The sequence below is a fragment of the Pan troglodytes genome, chromosome 8 (assembly GCF_028858775.2).
Source record: "Pan troglodytes isolate AG18354 chromosome 8, NHGRI_mPanTro3-v2.0_pri, whole genome shotgun sequence".
Classification (NCBI taxonomy): domain Eukaryota; kingdom Metazoa; phylum Chordata; class Mammalia; order Primates; family Hominidae; genus Pan; species Pan troglodytes.
In genome coordinates, this window is record NC_072406.2 from 73,215,986 (window position 1) to 73,222,709 (window position 6,724).

The 6,724-nt window shown below is 42.0% G+C and overlaps 1 protein-coding gene across 32 annotated transcripts in view; it reads right to left on the bottom strand.

The window, feature by feature from the left end:
• RHOBTB1 (Rho related BTB domain containing 1) overlaps window positions 1-6,724 on the bottom strand; it is a 141,036-nt gene that overhangs the window by 76,776 nt on the left and 57,536 nt on the right. For 20 of the 32 annotated variants that reach the window (XR_010159739.1, XM_054659391.2, XM_054659388.2 and 17 more), the window contains 1 exon segment: window positions 4,172-4,222. The exons of 2 other annotated variants lie outside the window; for them this stretch is intronic. The gene's annotated coding sequence lies outside the window, so the exon portion shown is untranslated. 32 annotated transcript variants of the gene reach the window in all.

The window sequence follows — 6,724 nt, forward strand, 5'->3', positions numbered from 1 at the left end:
TAATTCAATGCAAGTAAACTTTGGCAACCTCAGAGTGTGAAGAAAACAAGTGTAATGGAGACTGGGCCACTGGAACCCAGAGAGACCACTCGGCCTGTTGTGTTCAAGAAAAAAAGGTTCCTATAACCATTCCTTACAATATCAGAATTCAAATGACTCCAGTAAATTTAGAGACAAAAATGATACAACTGCCTAATATGTTAAAAGACTTTCTTTCGAGATACTCTAGGAAGGCTAAGAAGAGAGCTAACCCTTATTGAGCACCTACTATGTGCTTTACATGCATGAGGATTTTATAACATCCTCATAACCCTCTGAGGGGGGAGGGGATGCTGTTCCCATTTTACAGTTGAGGAAAGTAAGGTCATATTTCACCGAAGTTGCATAGTTAATGAAATGCCAGAGTTTGGTCAAAATGAAAAAGCATCGAACAGATCACTTAAGAAAGACAGCTTGGAAGGGTTTATGTAACAAAGACAGCTTAGAAGGGTGTTATGTTTTGAATAAGAGAAAAAGACTATTTTATCTCAGCACCACTGAAGATACGTGAGGTTTCTCCTAGTACCCACCATATCTTTACACGACTGGAATTCTCTTATCAGCATTTCTGGATGTACCTTGGGTTTCAGATGTATATCATACTTGCTAGTTGTATTTCAGGCTACATTGGAAGATTTAGAAGACTTGGCACTTTTCAGGCAGTGTTATGTAATGGAACTGGGCTCTGGCTGGGACTTGGAAGCCTGGGTTCAGTTCAGACTGTGTCACTTATTAACTATGAGAGTAGTCAAGTTACGTTGTTTCTCTGGGTGCCAGTGTTTTCCATCCACATGAGGTTGGGCTAAGTATCCTTAATAAGGACATTCCTGGCTCCATGATTCAACTCTCTATGACTCAACTGTTTAAGATTGTGACAACTTCCATCAAAATACATTTAAAATGACCTAAGCAGTTAGCCAATTTATCCAGGCAAAAATGTTGTGTAGTTCAAATTTAAATACAAAATTTGCAAAGTAGAAACAAACCCAGAAGAATAACTTCTATACTCCGACATCTGCAAGAGTAACCTGGAATGAAATGGTTTAAAGTGTTGTTTTTTTTGGGGGGGGGGTTTGTTTAGAGCAAATATATATTCAAGTTCTTAGACAGCGTTGGGTGCAAATCCAAGCTCTGTTTCCTAGTAGTTCTTTAAAATCTCTGAGTTCCATTTCTTGCCTCTGTAAAATTGGAATTGATAATGAATATTAGCTGTAATTTAGTTAACGTGTTTGGCATCTAGTAGGGGCATAAATGCTAGTTTATTGTTATCACAGCAGTCATTAGGAGTTTGGTCTACAGTTGGGTACCAATTCAAAGGAAATTTCTCCACAGAGAGACGGAACCTGAGATCATAACCTCATTAACGCTGGGAACTTGCCATTAACCTGTGTCTATGCAATAAGTAAACTCAGGTGCAGAGTGGAGACATGTAATTGCTTTCTTCTAGACCTATTGGCATCGCTTTCTTTGTAAAACTTGCTAATTCGTTCTTTAGTGGAAAAAGCCTGATCAGAGGCATGCTGATGTATTTGATGACAGAGCTCAAGAAAGTATCTGAAGACAGGAGTGTCCTGGGACATCTGGAAAAAGTGGCAGTCATACTCACACATCCATCATTTTTGGCGTCTTTTTGCCAATTTTCCAATTTCTGTCCTATGGGCACAAGAAACAAAAGGTGCCAGGAAGAGGAGGAAGTGGGTTCTATTTGTTTACAAACTAAAAATAAAAAAATTATGATGCTAACAAATAACTCATCTGTAAATATTCCATCCACCGGAGTGACTGCCTCTTGACCCTTCCCTTAAAAGCTTTCCCTTTCCTTTTCCTCTTCCCTGCTGCCCACACACTCGCCCATCTCCTACCCTTGTCTACACACACTTTTTGGAACTCATTTTTCCCTCCCTCTCCAAGTTTTGTTTTGGTGTTGTGATGTTGGTGGGAAGCCTGGCAGAGAAGAAAAGAGGAACAAAAGAACCACCTTCAAATCACCTATGCTCTTTAAACCCTAAAACATGGAGCCAGAGGGAAACGTGAATGGCCTATTTTCTAAAAGGAAGACCAAGAGACAGTTTTAAACATTTCTCTGTTTTCTTGAGCAAAAAATGGCAGAATTTCAAATGTTTCCAGCCATTTTCAAAGAGGTAAGTCATGCATACTAACCAAAGCCTTATGAAGTTCAAAAGAGAAAACAAATGATTGCTAAATGATTATTATTAGAGATGCCATGCTAATTCCTAGATCTCTTTTGTTCATAACATTATATGATTCAAAGTATAATTTTAGTGCTTTATAGATTTATGGTTGCTTTATTGAGATTTTTATTATATACCATTATCACAACTAATCATGTTGATGAGGTCTTGGCCTGTAATGGGATCTTCCCAATAATAATAGTGCTGTTATAGAATGTGACCTATTTTGTAATGATCCATTACATAACAACTTTTACAGGACAGACTTGTTATAGGACAGCTTATAATATCCCTTTAAATGCTTAAAAAATATCTTCACTAATTAAGATTTTAGAGCTATTAGCTTGAGTGGGGGTTATCAGCACATTAAAAAAGATGATATCCTAAGGTTTGCTTTAATAATTTGTTCCCCATTTCATTTTTTAGTACCCCTTTATATAAAATTAGCTAAGAAGGATTAACAACTGTTACAAATTACTCTACGAAAGGAAAGAGGGGAGAAGGGAAGTAGGGGAACAGAAGAGAGAGAAGCCTGTTAATTCAGGCAAAACCTGAAAAAGTCTTGCTTAATATTTGGTTGTTATCAGGACTTTGGTTAGGATTTATCTATTATGTATCCAAATCCATCTACGTGGTGCCTTTCAGACACTGAGGTTCCAGGAAAAATCCAGTACTTTAAAATGTCATGCCAAATTATGCTTTCTGAAAGACGCTGTGCAGATTCAAACAGCTCACAATTTTGGGTTACCATGCTTGTGAAGCAATAACATCTTTGAGTTTGAGATACTGCAATTTAGCGGTTCTGGATGACTACATAATCTCTCCCTGTTGGGTTGAAATTCTACATTCTGTCCTTTCCCAAACTCTCACCGATTAATCATCTATCCAGACAAAAAAAATGTGCTTGGAAATTTTTTTCATGCATATATGGAATTGCAAAGTAATTCCACAGAGTGGAAAATGCTGAACTTCTCATAAATGTACCATTGATCCCCAATTCAGCCTTCTGGCAAGTATAATCTTGATTTATTCTCTATTGTTGCATACCTGAATGTTTAACATCTTGCCTTTTAAATCTTCCATAAAATCTTCAAGGCCAGAGACCCCACAATAAAAACTTTCTTATATCTTTGACAGTGTCATGCCAGAAAGTACACACGAATACTTACAATTTCACTAATTTACTTAAGAGAATAGAATTTATTATTTTGCAACAACTGGGCCATTGTTATTATATGTGCTAGTAATTACCAAGCTATCTTAGACAAGTCACTTAACCTTCTTTGTCTTCAGTTTCCCTACTGGAAAACAATTTTTCAACTAGAGAGTTTAGGTCTTAGAGTAAGACAAAAACTTTTTTAAAAATCCTATTTGTGCCATTTAATAGAAGTAAGAATTGAACATATTATCTAATGTCTCTAAACTTCCAACTCCTCACCTACAGTTTGGGACTCAAGACAGTGGTTTCACCTCCCAGAGATTTTTTTTTTCTTTCTGAAGCAGAATAAGAATATTAACATAAAGAATGCAGCACATTACCTGAACCGTGATTCATGCTCAATAAGTCAATTATTACTATATCAAGTTTCTTCCAGCCCCAGAGTGCTAAGATTAGGATAGAAGTAAACCCTCAATTATCAAGCATCCAGATCCCCAGTATTCTCAACCACGGGCACCATTCTGATGCCTAAAGTGAAAAATAAAAACTCGTATGATGGACAAACTGGTTTGAGGCCCATATTTGTACCATTGTACTCCCAGAGTAAGCAATAATTTTAATAATCATTGAACTTATGACATTCATAACTGAGTCCATAAAAAAGTCAAAGACAAAATTTTTAAAAGACAAATGATTAAGAAACCTGTTCTGAAATGCATGCTCAAAATTAGACACAGGATGTTACCAATCTATAGTCATGGGTTTGCACAAAGACACTGACCTGGCTTGCTGGAAGTGAAGAACAGAACACTCTGCTCACAGCTGGACTTACCTACATAAAAGAGAGAAATACTTTATAAATTCTACTGCCTGCCAGGAGTACATGGGGAGCCACTAAAATTTTCAACATATGTTGTTTTCTCTTTTTCCCCCGAGAAAGGGAAGAATCTGCTTTACTTTTGCTAAGTGCCAGTGTTAATGTGGCATTTCTTTGGGTCAAATACATCCTGAAATAGCTAGGTTAACATTTTGCAGGATTTGTGAAAATATATTTTTGAGCTCTTGGGACGATACCAAAAAAACAAACAAAACAAAACAAAACCCTAAAAACATTTGGCCACAAACCGATAGATAACAATGAAAATCTTACAGGCATTTTACAATACAGAAGTCATAGATGTGGTCATCCTATTCAAAATAGCATTTTTAGACAATATAATCATAATTAAAAGACCAAACAATTTTGGCTTTTCCTGTTGTATTTGTATAGCTTATAATTTGTATTATTGAGCCAATAACATCAAACTGTTACATGTGTTTCTATTTCCACCTGTGTGATCACAGAGCCTGTGTTATGCACTTAAAAAATTTTACACTATCTTCAAACTCTGGGAAAACAATAATGGGCAAAATTAGTATATTGACTATGATATTCCTGCTTCCTAATGATTTTCCAAAGCCTTCTGCACTAGGATCAACTGGTTAAACCTTTTTCCCATTAATATGTCCAAATATGATTCAGGAATCTCAGAGGAAACCACGTTTAATATAATAATTTACTGCCCACTCCACCTGTGGAGCAGAATGCAGACATTATTTATGCTGAAAAGAGCTTGTGTTTATTTTCTAGCAACCAGTGACTCTCTTAGGCATCTACAAGGTTACTGGAAATGAAACGTAGTTCCAAATTTCTAAATAGGGTTTGTAAACAAACTTACCAGAGTATGTTTAAAAAGGTCTAAGGCTTGCTAAGACCAAACAAACACAGCCTATTGACTATTTACTATCTGCTGCTCGTCAGAGGACTTATACAAAGATGAAACCACTGATAACGGTATTTTTTTTTTTTTCTGTTTAGAGTATGTTAGTGCAGAACGTACACCACCGCAGCGGTTGGGGGTGGGGGAGCCCCAAACCAGTGAAATCTCAAGCTGAGCGTCTGGCTGGAGTTCAACAAGGCTCAGTGAACAGCACAGGATGGGGAAGTTCAAAGTCAGGGCGACTCTTCTGGTCTTAACTTCCTAGATTTTCCTAGATCTGGGTGCCTCTGTGTATATATTAACCTTCATGCATTTTTGCCCCCAGCAATTGTGTACAGTCAGCTCCAAAGGCACAGCTTGTGTGCTAACGTGCAAAGCCAAGTCAAAACCCTGTGCTTGGCGCTCTCTTCTAACTTTCTGGCTTGTCCAAGTCTAAATATTGACATTGCTCCTCAGTTGAGATGTTTGATACTGCTGGGGATGGAAACGGTGCAGCTAACAGTAGGATCTAATGATATATTTCTACATAGTTGCCTTCCACTTCTTTTCGGGGGGCAGAGGGCTGGATTCTCCTGTCTGCACATCACCCCTTGGTTGTTTTCCCCAAAGCTGAGCACACAGACAAGGTAAGGTGCTCTGCAAGCCCCTCATGGCAGCTCCTCCTGTTGTCACAGCAACTCACAACAGACTCCATAGACACGGGGTTGCGGGGGAGGGGAGGGGAGCGACTGTGGGCTGGCCAGTCAACTCTCAAGAGGGTGCAAGCGCCAAAGGGGCTAGCGTATTCCCCTGTCCGGGTCCTCCGGTCCCCGCCCGGCCTCCCCATACTGGCCTTCGAAGGGGAAGCCCCTTCTCGTCGGCGCGGCACCACCCCCTCCCTGGCGCAGCCAGCCTGCTAAGGGTGCCTGTTGTACATTTTCTCAGCTCCAAGTTAGGGGTGCGGCTGTGCGGGCGCTCCTAGAAATCTCTTGTGCTTGCCTCTGATGGGAGGGTTCCCGGCCTCTCGGAGAGGCGAGGGAGGCCCCCCTAGCGGCTCGGTCCCACAACTCTCTATCGGGGCGCTGCTGGCCGCGTGGCACGGCCCGGGGCCCCCACTTGCCACCCGCTGGGGCCGGGGCGGTGGGGGCTCCGCAGCGGCTGCTCGGAGAAGTTTCATAGCATAGAGCACTCACGACACAAAACCTACCCTGAAGCCGAGCGAGACGCGAGCTCTCTCCGCCTTCAAGGGCCGGGGGGAGCGGGGGGGCCCCCGCCACTCAGCAGCAGCCACGGCTGCGCGCGGTCGCGGGTGTGCGGGGCCCCTGCGCGCGGCGCGCCGCCCGCCGCCCAACTTTGCACAAAGGCAGCATGGCACTGCCTCGCCCTGCCGCCTCGCCCGGCGCCGTGGCCGCTCTTCCCAGTCCCGGGCGAGAGGGGCTCGCCCCTTTCCACCCGCAGCCCTCCCCTTCGCCTGCCCCCACCCCGCTCCCAGGCGGGGCAGCCAGGCGGAACGGAGCACCCGGCACCTCGCTCCGCCGCCGTGGCGGCCGCCGCTCGCACTGTGACGTTAGCAGCCTTCGCGGCTATTTATATCC